This window comes from Mustela erminea, chromosome 4, assembly GCF_009829155.1.
Source record: "Mustela erminea isolate mMusErm1 chromosome 4, mMusErm1.Pri, whole genome shotgun sequence".
Classification (NCBI taxonomy): domain Eukaryota; kingdom Metazoa; phylum Chordata; class Mammalia; order Carnivora; family Mustelidae; genus Mustela; species Mustela erminea.
Genome location: NC_045617.1, coordinates 145,351,488 through 145,359,189, shown reverse-complemented (window position 1 = coordinate 145,359,189; position 7,702 = coordinate 145,351,488). Strand labels below are relative to the sequence as shown.

Genomic DNA, 7,702 nt, shown 5'->3' with positions numbered 1-7,702 from the left:
TGAGAAAATGGGATTTAGGACTATTTGATAAATTACTACAGACTACTTGAATATTCCATTAGCAAAATAATAGCTCGTTATGGAACCTCAGAAGAATGTAGTATAATTACAATAGTACTATCCTCCCTTGGGGGGTGGGAGGAAAGCAAATGTTAAAAATGATAGCTATTTAACCAATGTTAGGGGGAAAATGCCTCAAAACAAACTGAGAGGTTATACGATTTTTGGAACTCGGCGAAATTTTTGTAGTTTCCACCAGCTTTAATGAGTTGAATGTGTTTCTGCCAAGTGAGGGTTATTTGCATTCTTGGACTCCTACAAACAGACGCGTGCACACCGCCTGTGATCGTGATGATAGACTTGCCTTAGTCTCTCTCGGACTTGGCTGTGAACCACACCTGGATATATTTGAGAAGTGATGGCATGCGCCCACTCTCAGTTCCAGGTGAAAACATTCTGGAAGAGGATAATTGACCAAAGATGGGTCAGAGAGGGTATGATGGAGACCAAGGAAGACAGGAAAGATTGAAGCCTGGTGTCCGACACCGTAAGTACGCTGACTTCTGACACAGAGCTCAAGTACAGAATACTAAGCTAACACTATCCCCCAAGTTAATGAGCTAATGAATTTGTAGCACTTAACCCAATTTCTGTTGTAATTAACCCAAAATGATATAAAATGAAGAAACAAAAATTCATTTTCGTTAAGAATTCATCCTTATTGGGAGGCCTGGGTGGCTCAGTCAGTTAAACCGCTGCCTTCAGCTCAGGTCATGATATCGGTGTCTTGGGATCGAGTCCTGCATCGGGCTCCTTGCTCAGCAGGAGCCTGTTTCTCTTTCTACCTCTGCCTGCCACTCTGCCTGCTTGTGTGTTCGCTCTCTGAAAAATAAATAAATAAATAAAATCTTTAAAAAAAAAATAAATAAATAAAAGAATTTATCCTTATTTTTAGGCCTGAGGTTAACTGTGACATTTAATAAACCGCATGGGAAAAGAGAAAACCGTGCTAAGTCAAGTCATATTATCATTTTTTTCATTTTTTTTTAAGATTTTATCTATTTATTCATGAGAGAGAGAGAGGCAGAGGGAGGAATAGGCTCTTCATGAGCAGGGAGCCCGATGAGGGACTCCATCCCAGTATCCTGGGATCATGACCTGAGCCGAAGGCAAATGCTTGGCCATCTGAGCCACCCAGATGCCCAAGTCATGTTATCATTTTAAGTTAAAAAGTTGCTTAAGAAAATAAAAGGTATAATTATTAACTTCAGCTGGGAGAGCACGAATCAGTAGAAACAAGACTGGACTTAACATATTTTTTCTTTCGTTTTTTGCTTTTGTAAAGCTGACATAGTTGCCCAAATTTTAAAAATTTGCAAAATATTTCAAGGCAAGGATTTCTCAGTGAGCAGGGTTACTCATAGCTAAAACCACACAGTGCATTGGAAAAGAAAAGTAAGCAAGCTGTATTTGCAGAATAATTAAGAAAGAAAATATCTACGTATTCACACTACTGAACAGTTGTGCTTGTCAGCTTGCCTACGGTATTTTATTCAAATATCCACATTGATAGGGTGAAGACAGGACCTTACCCAACTTGATCGCTGCTCCACTGTCAAAGCCAGAACTAGATGAACACTCAGTATCTGCTGAATAAATAATACAGAATGTATGTTTAACATGTAAGACTATATGCTTCAATATACAGCCACCTTCCCACTGTTTGCACTAATGACAGTAGTCGGTGGCAGAATAGTCCAAAATCACGACTATTTAAATCTGTAAAGTCTATATATTTAGAGACAAACGTTTTAAGTTTCTAAAAGATGATTTTCTTGGATACATTTAAAATATCCTACTAGTTTTTCAAGATGCATTGGCAGTGTGATGGGGAAGTGACTAGGAATATAATTAAGGGAATTAGAATCCTTTGAGTAATCTATAAACAGAAAACCAGAAGCAACTTATTTAGCACTCATCCGTGAAACTGTTACCGAAGATTCAAGAAGTAACCTTTTGTAGTATTTCGCAACTGCCCCCCAAATATATATATATATAAAATATATAATATACATATATGTATATAATGTATATAAATATATAATATACAATATATAATATTGTATATTAATAATATATTGTATATTATTGTAATATATATAGTATAATATAATATGTATATATATTGTATATTATATAAATATATAATATAATATATAGTTATATATATAAATATATAATATATATTAATATTGTATATTAATAATATATCGATAATGTGATATAATAATATGCATATATATTATATATATATACATATAATGTGTATATATATATATATATAATATATATATCTCCTTTGTAGCGGTTCTGGAAGGATGGGGTTGCAGGACTGGAGCAGGCCGTCCTCGTCTCTCCGACCGAAAGCCCCTACGAGACCTGGGGAGCACCCAGGGGCAGCACCTCGTGGGCGCAGGTAAATACGGCAGCACAAGGGCTGGAGAAGAGCGGACTCTTCATACTGAGTGAGTTTTCCTTTTTAACCCTGTAGCATCCTGTAGCATCCTCGGACCCGCACCTAACACAGCCCGAACCCCGGGAGTGGCACAACCCAATCAGAGAAAGCGCCAGGGGAAGCCTGGCTGGAAGAGCTGAACCTGGAACTTCCGACCTGAGAAATAGGGAGACGCCCCACCCTCCGCCTGCAGCAGCGCCAGCCAATCCCAGGGCAGCAGTGGAGCGAGCGCTACGGAAACGCAGAGGAGACAAACTAATTCCAAACGAGGTGGGGGCGGGGTATCTCTGTCTCCTGCAGCTAGGGTTCCCAGAGGGCTAGGCTAATCTGCTTTTCTTGTCCTTCTATACGCTGGCTGTTCTGCCCAAGGTTGCAGGCAGGATCTTCTCTAGGTAGTCTTTCACCAAATTTGCAGTTTTCAGCCATTATTCCTCCACAATATTTTCCAGCCACATCTTTTTTCTTTTTCCTGGCACTATGGGGATACAGGTGTTGGAGCATCTGGCATTATCCCACAGTTCCCTGGTGCTCTGTTGGCTTGCTTGCTTTCCTTTTCTTCTTTCCTTCCTTGCTCCCTCTCTCTCTTCCTCCCGTCCCCGCTTCTCCTCTCCCCTTCTTTCTTTCTTCTATGTGTCTCCCCTCCTCTCTTTCTCCCTTCCTTCCGTCTGTCCTTCAGTCTTCAAGCTTATGGACTCTTTCTTGGGCCGCTTGCCTTCTGTCAGTGAGACCAAGCTCCAATATTTTCGTTTCAGTTATATTTTTCAGTTCTAAGGTTTTCACTTCATTTCTTCTTTATGTCTTCTGCTTCTTTGCTGAGATTTTCTATCTTCCCATTCTGTCAAGGGTGTTTCCGTTGCCCTTTCTTGTTGGAGAATTTTAAAGAACTGCTTTGAAGTTTCCCTCAGATAATTCCAGAACGCCCGTCATCTCAGATTGTCTTTTCCTACGCAAGTTGGGGTTTTCTAGGTTCTGCATCTGCTGAGAAATTTCAAGTTATGTTGTGGACATTTTGAGTACCACCTTGCATCGCTGGCTCTGGTTGAAAGCCTACAGAGATGTTGGTATTTTTTGTTCTGGAAGCAGTCAACTTGTTAGGGTTCAAATCACAGGTCTTGACTAGACTTCTTCAGGTCTTGACTAGACTTCTTCAGGTTGTAGTCCTGCTGTTGATTTGATTTTCAAATCCGTTCGCAGTCCTATTCCAATCTGTCCTGCATGTCCCACGTACAGCCAGCGTGGGACTCGGGGTTTGGTGGGGGGAGAGTGGACTACATTGTCATTTGGTTCTCACAGTTGGTGTGTGTTGTTCAGATTCAGATCCTTGCACATGTAGCTCAGCTAAGCACAAGAGTTCATACGCAACTGCAGGAGTGACCGTCTCAAGCTCTTCCCTTTCTGCTAGCTCCCCAGTACTTTCCTTCAACTCCTCCTTTTCAGTCCTCTGGCCGTAAAGTCAGGGCTTTCATCTATCCTGCGGGGTTGCACACTTTCCTTGTCTGTACCTACATTGGGGTCCAGGGAGGTTAGAATGGGAAATTAGGAGAAGAGGAAGTAACTGGGGCTCCCCCCTCCCCTTTTTGAAACCAGAATGCCTATATTTGGAAGGGAAGGTCTTTTCTCAAAGTCATGGGCTCCTGCTGGATCACTTGTTGTCATTGCCACCACTGCTCTAGGATCGCTTGGCTGAGGCACTAAAGAAAGCAGCAAAGGAAAAGAAAAAGAAGGGAAAAAAGAAAGAAAGAAAGAAAGAAATTGGGACTTCCACACTTGTCATGAGCATTTGGAGACCCTCTTAGTACTCCTTGAGTCAGAACTAGAATGCTTGTCCTGGATTTCTGTCTGTGCCAAGGACCCTTTTTAATTCTTGGGTTATCTTGAATTCAGGTCATGAACCTCCAGAGGGGAATATGACTGGTGAACTGTTTGATGGTACTTTGAATTCTGGTCTTATCCAGTCCACTTGCTGCTATATTCTTTTCAGAATCTTCAAGTAACCACTCCAATCTCCTTCTTTCTAGGTTTTAAAGCACATTCAAACAGAGATGGAGTGGGGAGTGCTTAGTCTGTCTTAGCTAGCAGTGAATGAATCTCTGTCTCTGTCTCTCTCTACCTCTACTGTCCTGTCTATCTATCTATCCATCTATGTATCCATTCCTATATTAGATTAGCTTAGATGCTAGACTATAAAGCTATAAATGGCTGATCAACATTTTATTTTGGCAGCCCTATTAATTGTTTAGTTTAGAATTTCTTAACTCAAAAGCTAGTTTCAAGATTCCTTTGTATAAAATATTCAAGATGCAATGATGTGGTTTAGGAAAATGAGTTAGTTAATATGGTGCACAAATGCCCAGCTGCATTTTTCTTATCTCGCTATAGAGATAAATGTTATTATTCAAAGTAAATTCATATTTTAAGGGACATGGCAAACTGAACCGTCTACCCTCCATAAACTTGGATCCCCTTGATCATATCTTTTCTAAGTGGCAGTCATTCTAGGGCGAATCTAGAAATACTGCTTTCCAAAGCAGTCCAATTTGATTACTATGAAATTCTTCTCTAAATTGAGGCCAAATCAGTTTTTCTACAGTTTCACCCATATTTCATTTTTCTGTATCTTGAGGTCTTATAGAAGAGGGCTTTAAAAAAATTTATTTTACTTTTTTTTTTTTCCAAATAGGAAGACCTTTTAAATATTTGAAGACAGCTTAGCTTTCCTCAGCTAAATATTCCTGGTTTCTTTGAAAGCTTTTCTTATAATAGTCTATAGCCATATTTCCCTGGGTGGTCTGCAGACCATCTGTTACAGAATCTTCTGAAGGTTCATATTTTAAAAATTGCCCATCTTAGGGTTTTACCTCTGATGTACCGAGTCAGAATGTCAGATCGGAGAGCCATCGCTCTGTGCTGTGGGAGTTGGGCCCCAGCTGGGCTCAGTGTTAACCTGCTCTGCACTCCTTTTACCTGAGTTTCCTCTGCGCATCAAGTGGATACCAGTGGGGAACTCACCCTTAGAATCTCAAAAGTACTTTAAAAATGTTTCCAGAAATTGTCAAAGTCATATGCCTTGGGATTCTTGTATTCTCTGATGGACGATACCATTTCTAGCAAGCAACGTCGTGAGAGCCAGGATCTCTGAAAGTCAGAGATACTGAAGCTACAAGTTTCAGGCACCATTTCTGGATCAAAAACACTAATTAGGGAGAAAGAGAGCTAGAGCTATGGGGCTTGGTGAGATGTCTTCTGTCATTGTTTTTATATTACACCTGGGTTCACAAGCTCATGGGTTCCTCTATGGAAGAGAGGCAGGAATATCTCAGCTTTAATTCTTTCTTTGTAGCCTTATAGAAATCCTTTTGTACAAAATTCGATCCTTGGCCACAAAGAAGTAGCAGAAGGAGTTTTTAGCCCAGGTTCCCATTTGATTCAATTGAGAGGTTAAAAAAAGAAAATACCAAGATGGGCTCCGTGTCTAGAGATGATGATTTAGCTTGTCTGGAAGAAGGCCCAGACATCCATTTTGTTGAAGTGCTCCAGGAGATTCTAACATGCTTCGAGGGTCAAGAGCTGCTATCCTAAATAATTAAAATGGAACTACCTTCCTGCTGGCATTTATTGTCAAAAGTGACGGGAACACTTCCACTATCAGCTAACTGATAACAGAACCCTGAAAAACCTGGGTTTTTGAAGAGACAACTCTACTGCTTTTGAGGGGGGGAAAAAAAAAAGTTCCAGTTTGAATCTCTAGAGAAGAGAGAGACATGTTTGAATTGTTTGGGGGGAAAAAATCTCCTTATAGTAGGAAATAAATGAAAGGAAATAAGTCCAAAGGGAAAAATTCTTCACTTTGCTCCTGAATCCGTAGGACACAGTGAAAATCGGTCTCTCGTTTTTAAATCAATAATTTTGTTTTACTAACCTGTTTAGCGTTTAGACACCATCACCCCTCACTGTTCGATCATGACAGCTTAAAACAAACTAAAAACAGGGAATGTTCTTGGAGATGATGTCGGAGTGTTTCAAAGACAGTTAGTTTTTCCTTCTGCCCCTAGAAATGTATGATATGTAACTGGGATTGTGGGCTCAATCTCTTCGGCTTGAACTAAAACTAATACCTTTTGGGGTGCCTGGGTGGCTCAGTGGGTTAAGCCTCTGCCTTTGGCTCAGGTCATGATCTCAGAGTCCTGGGATCGAGCCCCACATCAGGCTCTCTGCTCAGTGAGGAGTCTGCTTCCTCCTCTCTCTCTCTCTGCCTGCCTCTCTGCCTACTTGTGATCTGTCTGTCAAGTAAATGAATAAAATCTTAAAAAAAGAAAAAAAAAACTAACACCTTTTTTTTTTCTTTTCACTCTTCACTCTCTGCATATTTTATACACAGTCATCTTTCCCCTCTTCTGAAAACAGTACACTCTGGCAAAACCTCATTATAATCAGACTTGACCTTGTTCGCCACCCCCGAAGGGTCAACTTTTCGACTTTTACAGCTGTTGGGAGCCATGCACCAAATCAAAACTGAGAAAAGCTTTGTAGTTTCTGAAATGTCCCCTTCTTTCCAGAACGTGACAGAAAGTCTTGGGATGTCTGAGCCACTGCCAGACGGTGACAGATCTCGCAAGACCTGCCTCGCCTCTCATCTCTCAGGAACGCAGCTGACTGAAGGAAGCCACCTGTTCCGAGGCCGCTGACTTTCCCCGTAATCAAGAAATAACCACACGGGACAAAAATCTCTTTGTTGGTGCTGGTGAGTGCCCTGCGAGTTTGTGGCCTAACCAAATGTGAGCACACTTCAGCCAAAATTAATGCCAAGAGCAGAGTAGAGGCGTCTTAATGGCCCCCTTTCATTTTTCTGTTATTATCATGTGGTTCTCTGTTGATATTTGAGCTACTACCTTGTGGTAGGTAGTGATATAATGAAGATATTTTCCCTCTTCTCTGGAGTTTCAGATTTTTATTGTCAAGAAGACCTTTTAGAGGAAGGCGCTCTGGTGGTAGCATTGTTTGATGTGTAGAGTGTCCTTGTGAGTAATCAGCAGTCAGCACACACAAGGACATGACTTTGCCTTGGCCAATTAGGTATTTCAGCTTCTAAATTTTCATCTGGAACAGTAGACTCAAAGAGAGAGGGATTGAAGGTACATTCACAGTTCTCACTGTGACCAATGAGGGTACAGGATCTGTTCCCATCAC

At 40.9% G+C, this 7,702-nt stretch overlaps 1 long non-coding RNA gene across 1 annotated transcript; it reads left to right on the top strand.

Annotated features, from left to right (window-relative positions):
- Positions 1–332: 332 nt before the first annotated feature.
- LOC116587864 lies at positions 333–7,253 on the top strand. Its single transcript, XR_004284688.1, has 3 exons — positions 333–547; positions 2,552–2,785; positions 7,072–7,253. It is a non-coding gene; the product is annotated as an uncharacterized LOC116587864 (long non-coding RNA).
- Positions 7,254–7,702: the final 449 nt, after the last annotated feature.